This window comes from Atractosteus spatula, unplaced genomic scaffold (assembly GCF_055471065.1).
Source record: "Atractosteus spatula isolate fAtrSpa1 unplaced genomic scaffold, fAtrSpa1.hap1 Scaffold_21, whole genome shotgun sequence".
NCBI lineage: Eukaryota > Metazoa > Chordata > Actinopteri > Semionotiformes > Lepisosteidae > Atractosteus > Atractosteus spatula.
Genome location: NW_028296775.1, coordinates 73,261 through 86,090, shown reverse-complemented (window position 1 = coordinate 86,090; position 12,830 = coordinate 73,261). Strand labels below are relative to the sequence as shown.

Here is a 12,830-nt window from a genome sequence, read left to right as displayed (position 1 = left end):
TCTGGATTTTCCGGTGATGTTCATGGAGCGCTGCGCCTGGAAGAACGGAAACGTGCAGTACCCACCCCAGCCATCAGGCTTCCGGCGTTCGCTGAAGTCGCGGACTGGGAGGCAGACTGGAGTGACAATGAGCAGTACACGGACAGGAGATAAAATTAACACCTTATTCTTGCAGGGGAAAGACGAGGAGCCAGTGCGTCGCGCATACATGGAACTGATGCAGTCGGTGTGCCGGCACTATGACTCTCCGTAACGGCCCCCAATGTTGAAAATACTAACTCTGAACATTCGGGGTTTAAGGAATTTGGTAAAGAGGACGGCCTTTTTTTCTTTCCTGAAAACCATAGTTTTCGATATCTGTCTGGTACAGGAAGTCCATCTAAGAGATGAAAGGGACGTCATACAGTTCACTCGTGAGTGGGACAGAGGGGACTCTAGATGGAATATCGGAGGCGTCCACTCCTCGGGAGTCGGCATTTTATTTGGTAATCATGATTTTATAGTGGAGAAGTGTGTGAATGTAGTGCCTGGAAGAGTTTTTTATCTGGATATCTGTTTGGGTGAGAGTTGCTTTCGGTGCGTGTGCGTGTACGCCCCGGCAATGATGGCTTTGCGGGCGGATTTTTTTAAAGAACTTTATCCTGTTTGCCTTACCAACAAACGGATCATCATGGGAGGTGATTTTAACGTGGACCTCCGAGATAAGAAGGACCCAGGAGCAAAGCAGCTCAATCTTCTACTAACACAGTTCGGGCTCTACGACTGCGCCTACCGGATCCAAAGGGAGAAAGCAGAGGCCACGTGGAGGAACGCCCAAGGTACTGTAAAGCGCCTCGATTACGTCTTCGCCTCACTGGACGTACCTGTTGAGATGGTGGTGGTGCAGCCGGTAGGTTTCTCTGATCATGCTCTCGTAGAGGCCCATTTTCCACACCTAAAGAGCCAGTTTGGGTGTGGGGTGTGGAAATTAAATACGGAGAGCCTAAAAGAGGACGAGTACATCAGGGCAATGAGGTTCAAACTGCAAACCTGGTGGAAGGAGAGGAATCTGAGCACCCCCCTGATTGATTGGTGGGAACATCTAAAGAAGAGAATTAGAACAGAGTCCAGAGCTTATTGCCGAGCAAGACTCAAACGCGAGCGACAGAAAGGCAGGGAGTTACAGGAAAGGTTAAACACCTTGTTCTCCCAGTGTAATAAGGATATGTCTGTGTGCCTTGAAGAGATTTCAGCAGCTAAAGCTGAACTGCGCGCCTACCACGAGCAAAAGGCGAAGAGCTACCTGTTCAGAGCCCACGCGCAGTTCATACAAACCCACGAAACATGTTCCAGTTTTTTCTTCCGACAGATACGCCAGAGGCAGAAGCGCAGCGTGATGGCTGGCATTCAGACCCCGGAAGGGAAAATAGCAACTAGCAGTGAGGAGATGCTGGAAACTGTGAGGCGTTTTTACCAATGTCTTTTCTCCCTAAAGACAGTGGACGAGGCCATGGGGGCAAGGCTGCTGAGCAATATTACAGCACAGATTCCTGTCGAAGCCCAAGATCAGCTTGAGGCGCCTATAAGCTTACAGGAACTTGGCGACGCCTTGCTCGGCATGAAGACTGGCAAGGTACCAGGTAAAGACGGGCTACCAGCTGAATTTTATCGGACGTTCTGGGACATCTTAGGCCCAATTGTACTACAGGTGGCGGAGGAAATCTTTCGCAGGAGGACCATGTGCGAGTCCATGAGGGAGGGGATCCTTACACTGCTGTATAAAAAAGGGCCTGCAACGGACCTTAGAAACTGGAGGCCGCTGCAAATGTTGTGTGTGGACTATAAGCTGATTGCCAAAGTGCTGGTAAATCGCTTGAAGGGGGTCCTGGCCCATGTGATCGGTTGGGACCAAACCTGCGGGGTTCGAGGTCGTCGTGCCAGCTGGACCCTCCAGCTAGTGCGGGATGTGATTGCGTGGTCCGGAAACAGGAACGTCCCGTTGCTGATCGCCAGCCTGGACCTCGAAAAAGCATTTGACAATGTCTCACACACTTTTGTCTGGCAGGTAATGGAGAAGATGGGTTTCGGCCCCGTCATGCTGGGCTGGCTAAAAATACTGTACTCACAGGTTGGCAGCAGAGTACTGGTGAACGGGCACCTGGGAGGGCTGGTCCACCAAGAGTCCGGGGTGCGTCAGGGCTGCCCCCTGTCCCCGTTACTTTTTGCGCTGTACATGGAGCCTTATGCGCGGGCAGTCCAGAAGGAGCCATCCATCGACGGGATCCTGGTACCTGGGAGTGGAGGGAACAGAGTTAAGGTGGCATTATACGCTGACGATGTGACCTTATTCCTCAGCTCTTACCTCAGTTTGCAGGCAGCCTTGGACGTCTTCGAGAACTTCTCCCTCGCGTCAGGTGCTCGGCTAAACAAGGGGAAAAGCCAGATTAAGCTCTTCGGGCCTTGGAAAGAACAACTCGGACCGGCGCATGGACTAGACATCTGTCAAGGCCCCCTTAAGATTCTGGGGGTGCTGTTCACGGCTCAGGATGCTGCCCGGTGCAATTGGTCCCAGAGGCTTGAGAAGGCTCGGCTGCAGCTGACGCACTGGAAGAACAAGCAGCTGTCCTTTGTGGGTAAAGTCCTGATCCTGAAAGTGGTGTACTTGCCCGTGCTGGTTTACCTGGCGTCCGTGTATCCCATGCCTGCGCGCTTCAACAGATACCTGGTAAGGGAGGTTTTCAAGTTCATGTGGGGGGGGAGATACGAGTACGTGCGCAGAGTCGACATGTATCGCCCGGTGGAAGAAGGCGGACGGGGGGTTCCTAACTTCCCCGCAAAACTCAACTGCATATATGTGTCTGGCCTGTGTATTGCTCTGCATTCCCCAGTCTCACACCCCTTTCAGTATTTTGTCAGGTTCTGGCTAGCAAGACACGTGCGTGGCCTGGCCCAGTGGTCCAACAGTCTGCCCCATGGGAACGACCTCCCGTGGCACTACCGGCATGCGACACACTGGTTGAAGCAGCACCCTGAGCTAACAGACCACCAGATCCTGCTCAACCACAGACGGCTCTACTTTGCAGTAACCCAAGCTGAGGAGGCCAGCCTCGTAGGAGGCGTCCCCAACGATGTCTGGCGGAGAGTCCAGCCCAGGGGGCTACAGCACCACCTGATGGACTTGAACTGGCTGTCTGCTTGGGGTCGTCTGGCAGTCCGTGAGGTCTTGTTCAAACACAAGCTGACGAAGCAGCAGGAGTGTCCAAGAGCCGGGTGTCACGCCGTGGAATCCATCAGCCACGTGTTCTGGGACTGTAATTTCGCTCAGCGAACTTGGAACAAATGTGAACCTTTGTTTGCTAGTCTGTCATCCACGTTCCGTATACTTCCTGGGGTTATTTTGCGTGGGTTGAAGGTGGGAAGCAGGACAAACACCATGGGTTTTGTGTTATGGTTGCTTGTTAGTTTAATTAAGTTTGAGTTGTGGAATTCTCGGAATTTGTTAGTTAAAAGGGGAACTGTTTGTACAGTAGATGGGTTATACAGACGGCTTTTGTGGAACTTAAGAGGGTTGGTAGAAGGGGACATAAGGAGATGGGGTTTTCACGCCGCAAAGGAGAAATGGAAATCCATAGTAGATATTTGGGACTGGAAATAATTTTTTGAGCCTCTAGTTTCCTTGTAAATTTGTAAATAGACTGTTTGGGAGATTTGGTGGGCGGGTGGTTAATTTGCATAGAGGGCGGGATCATGTAAATAGGGTTTGGGCTGTAAATTGTGGTTTTGTGTATTTCCAAGTATGTCGCTCATTTTCTGTACGAATATCTGTTTTGAATTTGATTTTGGGGTTGCTTTTGAGTGGGAAGAATAGTAAAAGGGTGGTTTGTGTTTGTATAAGGGTGGGATTATGATACCTTTTTGATTTAGCTGTGTAATTGTTTTATTTTCGTCTTGTGTTTGTGAATTGATGTATTTGAAGTTTCGGTGTTTTCTTTTGTATTTTGTATAATAAAAAAAAAAAAAAAATCTGTTCTTATCAGTTTAATATCTGATACGTCCCCCATCGGGGGACCACATATTAAACGGATTTTTGGAACAGGGAGCTGGATCAGGAGCTTGCTCCGTCCTCTCCACGCATCGGCCCGGTATTGCAGCGCCTCCGGGAACGGTGCACTACCTTCTCTCAGCGGTGAAAAGACAGACGTAGCTAGCAAGCAAGCGAGGTGGACCGGAGCTCCTTCCTCTCCGGTCTCGTCTCTCGTCCATCCGTGTGTCTCTGTGCCTCTGTGTCTCTCTCTCCCCCTCCCCGTTCCCGTGCTCCCTCGGTGCGCTTTCCCGCGCCTCGACTCTCTCGGCCAGCAGGCCGGCCCCCTTTTCGGCTCCCGTGCGTTTTCCCTCCAAAAAACTTAGTTTTTTCCTCCTTTTCCCTGGGAGGCAGGCGTGGCTTGTGTGTGTGTGTGTGTGTGTGTGTGTGTGTGTGTGTGTGTCCCCGTCCTTGCAGGCGGGCCCCTTTCGACAGCCGGGCGTTTTCCCTCCAAAAAACTTAGTATATACACCTTTTCTTTCTTTTTTTTCCGCAGGCAGGCAGGCAGGCAGGCAGGCGTGTGTGTGTGCGCGCGCGTCCCCGTCCCTCCCGAGAGAGAGAGCTGCCCCTTGCCTCTGCCCGCAGGTGCTGGCGGTCCGCTTTCGCTTGCAGCTGGTTGGGCACAGCTGCTGCCGGTGGGAGGGGCCTAAGCTAAGGAGGCCGGGCGGCTGGCGCCCCCCGCGGCTGCGGTCGTTGTCGGGCCGTTGACAGAAGATCAAAGAGCAGGGCCCCCGCCCGGGACTGGCAGGAAGGCAGGCAGGCAAGAGAGAGGGGGAGCAGAGTCCGGCGGCAGGCCTCTGGCTGCAGGGAGGCCGGCAGCTGCGCGGGTCCCGGGCTCCAGAGGAGAGTCGGCCTGCGCCACTGTGCGCCAGCGGAACGCCCGCGCGTCGGTCCGCGCCTTTGGGGGTATCGCTTCTCGGCCTTTCGGCTAAGATCGGAAAAGTACGTGGCAGGCCCGCGGCTTGAAGACTTGGCTGGGGGACGAGAAGGGCGGCGGCGGAGAGACCGTGAGAGGAGACCGAGAGGACAGCACTGCGGAGACGCGTTTTGGATTGCCTTGGATTGACCCGGATTGCCTTTGGATTACGTTTTTTGCCTTTGGACGTCGGAACTTTTGATTTTCTTTTACCCGGCTTTGCATTCCCTGGCTGTTTGGCGGCCGAAAGGCTGCACCAACCATGGCTGCAGAGCCAGGAGAGGCGAGGAGGGCTGGGAAGGACCCCAGCATCAAGTGGACCCTCCGCTTCCATTGGAAACCGGAGACGGCACCACCGGGAAGGGAGCAGTTTGAGGACGATGTTCTGTTCGGTGCTTTGGGGCTAAAGGCGGCGGATATCAAGTGCGTGCAGGGGAACCAGCCACAGAAGTTCATCGACACCACCTTCATCAGTGCGGACATCCACAAGAAAATGGTAGGAAAATGCAACGATATCATTAAGAGCGGCGGATTCCGGGAGTATGAGTGTGGTGGATTGCAGAGCGACAGTAAGAGGTGGGTGGTTTTGCACATGTTTGATCCCTTTGTGACGGATGCCGACGTGACTACCTTCCTAAGCAGGTATGTGGATGTGAGAACTGGGCCTTTGGTGCTCAGCGACACACGCACTGTGTGGACGGGAAAGCGTCGGTACCTGGTGGAACTGCGACGGGACCCAACAACAAAGGATGGATACAGCCACCCACCGGCTACGTTCGCAATCGGAGGAGGTAGGGGGTACATGTTTTACTGGGACCAGCCTGAATTTTGCAGGAAGTGTCGGACCACCGGGCACCGTGAGGGGGCATGTACGGCGGAGAAATGTGGGAAGTGCGGCCGCCCGGGACACCATACCCGAGACTGCCAGGTGAAGGAGTGCTCCCTGTGCGGGGACAGAGGCCACCTTTTCCGGCAGTGCAGCAAGAGGGGCGCGACCACGGAGAAGACGGCCAAGGAGAGAACGGCCACGGAGAAGGCGGCCACGGAGAAGGCGGTTAAGGAGTGGATCAGGCAGGCGGACGAGGACAGCGAGAGGGAAGGCCGGCCGACGAGCAGCAGGCCCCTCGGTAAGGGAGAGAAGAGGGGAGGACGGAAACAGGGACGGGAACAGGAGGAGGAGGAGAGCCAGGGAGCGGAGGATGGTGAGGGTCCAGGAACATCATGGGGCTCAGACATGGAGCAGCGGGAAGCAGCCCGGGGATCGGACAGCGAACGACCGGGAACATCGCGGGGAGCGGACGGAAGGGCTGGAACCTGGGCGGAAGTGGTGAAGAAGGGGCGCCCCCTGATGGGCGGGGGAAGAACTGCGCCTGCACCGGCGCCAGCAGAGGAGGAGGGGATGGTGGCCCTGCAGAGCGCGGGGCAGAAGAGGAAGACGAAGAGGCTGCGGGCAGGAAAACGCCGGCAAGAGACGCAGGAGAAGAAGAAGAAGACGGTCGAGGAGGAAGGCCAGGAGGAAGACCCGGGAGACCTCGCAGACTCTGAGGGGATGGAAGAGGAGGAGGGAGTCTCGTCGGCCTTGAGCGACTCTGAGGCCGAAAGCACCTCGGAATCTCTCCCCCCAGGGCAGGGGTCAGGGGCGGTACCGATGGCCGTCTTTTCAGTGTCGGGCAACGTGACAGACGAAGGCAGCCCTGTAGTCGCCTGCCTGCCTGCACCGCTTACTCCCGAGCAAGAGGCCCCGGATACCCCAGTCCAGTTCATGGACACGGAGGATGGCAGCTCAGGAAGTACAGCAGGGACGGCGAGCTCTCCGGATTCCAGCCGCTCGGAGGGAATGGAGAGTGACAGTCTCCCTCAAGACCCGCCATGACCCTCACAGTTGCAACAGCTAACGTGAGGGGTCTGAGGAAGCAGGAGAAGAGAGTGGCAGTGTTTTCCTACCTGTCTCGAAGGAAGTTGGATGTGACCTTTCTGCAGGAAGTCCATCTCAAGGACCTCGACGACGTGAGGACCCTTCAGAGGGAGTGGAGGAGGGGTCCCTCGTGGTGGAGCGTCGGAGGGGTGAACTCTTCTGGCGTGGGTATCCTGTGCGGCTTGCCAGGGTTCGCCGCCCAAACAGTCAGCTCAGTGATTCCCGGACGTCTGCTGGTGGTGGACGGAACCTGGAGGGGAGTGAAGATAAGGTTAGTCAGCGTGTACGCCCCAGCAGACAGAAGACAGCAGGGCTCCCTTTTGAAAGACCTGGAGCCCGTGCTGTATACCAACAGGGAGCTGATTGTCGGCGGCGACTTCAACATCGACCTGGGAGACCCGCACGGCCAGGGAGTTCATCTGTTGAGGTCCTTGATCGCAGATTTCGGCCTTCGAGACGGGTTTCAGAACGTTGCACACCACACCTGGGACAACGGGAGAGGAAGTTTTCGACGCCTCGACTACATCCTCTCTACTGTGAAGTGGACAACATTGAGCAGGCAAGTGACCCCTACCTGGTTCTCGGATCACCAGCTGCTCACGATCTCCTTCGGTGTTGAGGACCCGCGCTTCCAGGCTGGGTACTGGAAGCTGAACAAACAAGTTCTACAAGAGGAGAGATACCGGAGGAAGATTGGGACAGTGCTGAAAGACCTAGGGAGGAGAAGAGAGCTCTTTAGCTCGGCGGTGCACTGGTGGGAATCGTGTAAACAGACTCTCGCGACGGTCACCAGGCGATACTGCTGGATCCGGCGGAGTCTGGAGGAACGCCAGTGCGCCCAGCTCCAAGAGGAGCTAGAAGCACTGTACGAGCAGCTGAACCAGGGGGGCGCCTTCAACGGCGAGAAGATTGCCATCGTCAGGAGCCTGCTGAGAGACACGTGGCTGCAGAGAGCAAAGAACTTTCTTTTCAGGCTGCGGGGAGTTTGGAAGGAGGGAGAAGAACAGTGCTCTCCCCAATTCTTCAGCGCCGTGAGGAGGCAGCAGGAGCGCTGCTGCTTCGAAAGCTTGCGGCGCGAAGATGGGACTGCAGTCACGGACTTACCCGGGATGCTGGAGTGTGCCACAGGGTTTTACGCTACCTTGTTCCAGGAGAAGGAGATCGACGCCAGCACCAAGGAGAGGCTCCTGGAGGGTGTTGAGAAGGCGGTGGACGATCCCGCCTCGCTGGTCGGGCCTGTGACGGGGGCGGAAATCAAGACAGCATTGTTTGGTTTGAAGAAGGGGACCGTCCCCGGAGTCGACGGCCTACCAGCGGAGTTCTACCGCACCTTCTGGGACCAGCTAGAGCCCTTTCTGGTGCAGGTCTTTAATGAGGCCCTGGGCAGCAATGAACTGGGCCTCTCTATGAAGACCGGCGTCGTGACCCTGATCTACAAGGGAGGAGACAAGGCGGACCTGGGAAACTGGAGGCCGATCCAGCTCCTGTGCACGGACTATAAGATCTTGGCCAGGGTGCTGGGCGGCCGTCTGAGAACGGTGATGCCGGAGCTGGTCGGGGCGGACCAGACATGTGGCGTGGCAGGCCGGAAGATCAGCTGGAACCTGCAGCTGATCCGGGACACCATCGCCTGGGTGGAGGACAGAGGCCTGCCGCTCATGCTGGTGAGCCTAGATCAGGCGAAGGCGTTCGACCGGGTCCACCATGAGACCCTGTGGGCACTCCTAAGGAGGAAGGGTCTGCCTGACGCTTTCGTCAGGTGGATCGAAGCGCTCTACAACGGCGCCACGTCCCGGGTAAGAGTCAACGGAGCAGTAGGGAGGAGGATTCCGGTAAGGTGTGGTGTGCGACAGGGATGTCCACTCTCGCCCCTGCTGTATGTCATCTTTCTTGAGCTGCTGCTGGATCCCTTACGGAAGGATCCCGGAGTGGAGGGAATTAAAGTGCCAGGTGGAGGTGGGCAGGAAGCTAAAACCGCGGCCTACGCGGATGACGTGACACTCTTCCTCAGTTCTGACAGGAGTCTGGGGAGAGTGTTGGACATCGTGGAGGCCTACTCCAGAGGCACCGGCGCCCAACTGAATCGCGCCAAGAGCCTGGTGAAGCTTTTTGGAACCTGGCCGTATGCACCGGAGATCACCGGAGGACTGAAAGAGACAGCCGGCCCGGTGAAAATCCTGGGGGTCCTATTTCACACCCTGGACCCCTCAGGGCTGAACTGGGAGGCCAGGTTCCGGAAGATCAGGCAGAAGCTGGGCCTTTGGCAGCATCGATCCCTGACATGGATAGGGAAGGCGCTGGTGCTGAAGGTGGAGATCCTGCCCTTGCTTCTCCACCTGGCAGTAGTGTACCCCCTACCTAAAAGGAAAAGGAAGGAACTGGTAAGAACAGTCTTTGCATTCGTTTGGGGCCACTCATACGAACGGATTCGCCGGATAGACATGTGCAGACCTACCATGGAAGGAGGCAGAGGGATCCCAAACTTCCCAGTGAAGTTGGACTGTGTTTTCGTTGCCAACCTGTGCGTCATCCTGCACGGAAACCCGCCCCACCTGTGTGGCCGGTTCGTGAGCCTCTGGCTGGCAGCGAGCATGAGACACCTGGCCGCATGGAGCAACACGACCCCGAAGGCCGAGCGGCTCCCACTGCACTACCGACACGCAGTGCAGTGGCTGAGGGCACATCCAGAGGTACGGGACAAAGACATCGCGCTGAGCCATAGGAAGATGTACCAGGTGGTCACAGCACTGGACAGGCCAGCGCTCCTGGGTGTGCCCAGTGACATCTGGCAGCAGGCCCAGCCAAAGGGCCTGGATAACAGACTAAAGGACCTGAACTGGCTCGGCGTGTGGGGTCGAATGGCGGTCAGGGCCGTCATGTGCTCGCATGGCTTGTCAAAGAAGAGCCAGTGCCCGAGGCACGGCTGCACAGGGGAAGAAACAGTAAATCATGTCTTTTGGGAGTGCGGGTTCGTGCAGAGGGTGTGGAAGTCCAGCCAGCACCTCTACGCACAGGTAGGCCTGGGGTCCCTCCTGACTCTGAACACGGTGATGAAGGGCGTGGCTGGTTCCCGAAAATGGAATGCGGCGTTTCTCCTGTGGCTCCTGATCAGCCTGACCAAGCTCCACGTGTGGGACGCGAGGTCAGAGCTGGTCAAACACGGCGTGGAGAGGTCAGTGCCGGCCATCTTGAGGAGAGTCAAGAGGGACGTCTCACGGAAGATCCGGTGGGACGTCCTCCGATGGGGATTCGCCGCAGCACGCGAAAGATGGAAGGACTTGATCACATGGGTGTAAAGGTGGAGGGTAGAGTAAACTTTTGAAAGCACTGTTTTTTACTGATTTCTAATAAAACATAAAAAAAAAAAAAAAAAAAATCTGTTCTTATCAGTTTAATATCTGATACGTCCCCCATCGGGGGACCACATATTAAACGGATTTTTGGAACAGGGAGCTGGATCAGGAGCTTGCTCCGTCCTCTCCACGCATCGGCCCGGTATTGCAGCGCCTCCGGGAACGGTGCACTACCTTCTCTCAGCGGTGAAAAGACAGACGTAGCTAGCAAGCAAGCGAGGTGGACCGGAGCTCCTTCCTCTCCGGTCTCGTCTCTCGTCCATCCGTGTGTCTCTGTGCCTCTGTGTCTCTCTCTCCCCCTCCCCGTTCCCGTGCTCCCTCGGTGCGCTTTCCCGCGCCTCGACTCTCTCGGCCAGCAGGCCGGCCCCCTTTTCGGCTCCCGTGCGTTTTCCCTCCAAAAAACTTAGTTTTTTCCTCCTTTTCCCTGGGAGGCAGGCGTGGCTTGTGTGTGTGTGTGTGTGTGTGTGTGTGTGTGTGTGTGTGTCCCCGTCCTTGCAGGCGGGCCCCTTTCGACAGCCGGGCGTTTTCCCTCCAAAAAACTTAGTATATACACCTTTTCTTTCTTTTTTTTCCGCAGGCAGGCAGGCAGGCAGGCAGGCAGGCGTGTGTGTGTGCGCGCGCGTCCCCGTCCCTCCCGAGAGAGAGAGCTGCCCCTTGCCTCTGCCCGCAGGTGCTGGCGGTCCGCTTTCGCTTGCAGCTGGTTGGGCACAGCTGCTGCCGGTGGGAGGGGCCTAAGCTAAGGAGGCCGGGCGGCTGGCGCCCCCCGCGGCTGCGGTCGTTGTCGGGCCGTTGACAGAAGATCAAAGAGCAGGGCCCCCGCCCGGGACTGGCAGGAAGGCAGGCAGGCAAGAGAGAGGGGGAGCAGAGTCCGGCGGCAGGCCTCTGGCTGCAGGGAGGCCGGCAGCTGCGCGGGTCCCGGGCTCCAGAGGAGAGTCGGCCTGCGCCACTGTGCGCCAGCGGAACGCCCGCGCGTCGGTCCGCGCCTTTGGGGGTATCGCTTCTCGGCCTTTTGGCTAAGATCAAGTGTAGTATCTGTTCTTATCAGTTTAATATCTGATACGTCCCCCATCGGGGGACCACATATTAAACGGATTTTTGGAACAGGGAGCTGGATCAGGAGCTTGCTCCGTCCTCTCCACGCATCGGCCCGGTATTGCAGCGCCTCCGGGAACGGTGCACTACCTTCTCTCAGCGGTGAAAAGACAGACGTAGCTAGCAAGCAAGCGAGGTGGACCGGAGCTCCTTCCTCTCCGGTCTCGTCTCTCGTCCATCCGTGTGTCTCTGTGCCTCTGTGTCTCTCTCTCCCCCTCCCCGTTCCCGTGCTCCCTCGGTGCGCTTTCCCGCGCCTCGACTCTCTCGGCCAGCAGGCCGGCCCCCTTTTCGGCTCCCGTGCGTTTTCCCTCCAAAAAACTTAGTTTTTTCCTCCTTTTCCCTGGGAGGCAGGCGTGGCTTGTGTGTGTGTGTGTGTGTGTGTGTGTGTGTGTGTGTGTGTCCCCGTCCTTGCAGGCGGGCCCCTTTCGACAGCCGGGCGTTTTCCCTCCAAAAAACTTAGTATATACACCTTTTCTTTCTTTTTTTTCCGCAGGCAGGCAGGCAGGCAGGCAGGCGTGTGTGTGTGCGCGCGCGTCCCCGTCCCTCCCGAGAGAGAGAGCTGCCCCTTGCCTCTGCCCGCAGGTGCTGGCGGTCCGCTTTCGCTTGCAGCTGGTTGGGCACAGCTGCTGCCGGTGGGAGGGGCCTAAGCTAAGGAGGCCGGGCGGCTGGCGCCCCCCGCGGCTGCGGTCGTTGTCGGGCCGTTGACAGAAGATCAAAGAGCAGGGCCCCCGCCCGGGACTGGCAGGAAGGCAGGCAGGCAAGAGAGAGGGGGAGCAGAGTCCGGCGGCAGGCCTCTGGCTGCAGGGAGGCCGGCAGCTGCGCGGGTCCCGGGCTCCAGAGGAGAGTCGGCCTGCGCCACTGTGCGCCAGCGGAACGCCCGCGCGTCGGTCCGCGCCTTTGGGGGTATCGCTTCTCGGCCTTTTGGCTAAGATCAAGTGTAGTATCTGTTCTTATCAGTTTAATATCTGATACGTCCCCCATCGGGGGACCACATATTAAACGGATTTTTGGAACAGGGAGCTGGATCAGGAGCTTGCTCCGTCCTCTCCACGCATCGGCCCGGTATTGCAGCGCCTCCGGGAACGGTGCACTACCTTCTCTCAGCGGTGAAAAGACAGACGTAGCTAGCAAGCAAGCGAGGTGGACCGGAGCTCCTTCCTCTCCGGTCTCGTCTCTCGTCCATCCGTGTGTCTCTGTGCCTCTGTGTCTCTCTCTCCCCCTCCCCGTTCCCGTGCTCCCTCGGTGCGCTTTCCCGCGCCTCGACTCTCTCGGCCAGCAGGCCGGCCCCCTTTTCGGCTCCCGTGCGTTTTCCCTCCAAAAAACTTAGTTTTTTCCTCCTTTTCCCTGGGAGGCAGGCGTGGCTTGTGTGTGTGTGTGTGTGTGTGTGTGTGTGTGTGTGTGTGTCCCCGTCCTTGCAGGCGGGCCCCTTTCGACAGCCGGGCGTTTTCCCTCCAAAAAACTTAGTATATACACCTTTTCTTTCTTTTTTTTCCG

The 12,830-nt window shown here is 57.2% G+C and overlaps 3 non-coding genes and 1 pseudogene across 3 annotated transcripts; all 4 read left to right on the top strand.

Annotated features, from left to right (window-relative positions):
• Positions 1-3,963: 3,963 nt before the first annotated feature.
• On the top strand, positions 3,964-4,155 carry LOC148808471 (U2 spliceosomal RNA). Its single transcript, XR_016088127.1, has one exon. It is a non-coding gene; the product is annotated as a U2 spliceosomal RNA (small nuclear RNA).
• Positions 4,156-10,217: 6,062 nt separating this feature from the next.
• Positions 10,218-10,420, top strand: LOC148808470 (U2 spliceosomal RNA; annotated as a pseudogene).
• An 817-nt stretch (positions 10,421-11,237) lies between these two features.
• On the top strand, positions 11,238-11,428 carry LOC148808469 (U2 spliceosomal RNA). The gene has a single exon (XR_016088022.1). It is a non-coding gene; the product is annotated as a U2 spliceosomal RNA (small nuclear RNA).
• An 813-nt stretch (positions 11,429-12,241) lies between these two features.
• On the top strand, positions 12,242-12,432 carry LOC148808468 (U2 spliceosomal RNA). Its single transcript, XR_016088011.1, has one exon. It is a non-coding gene; the product is annotated as a U2 spliceosomal RNA (small nuclear RNA).
• The last annotated feature ends 398 nt before the right edge of the window (positions 12,433-12,830 follow it).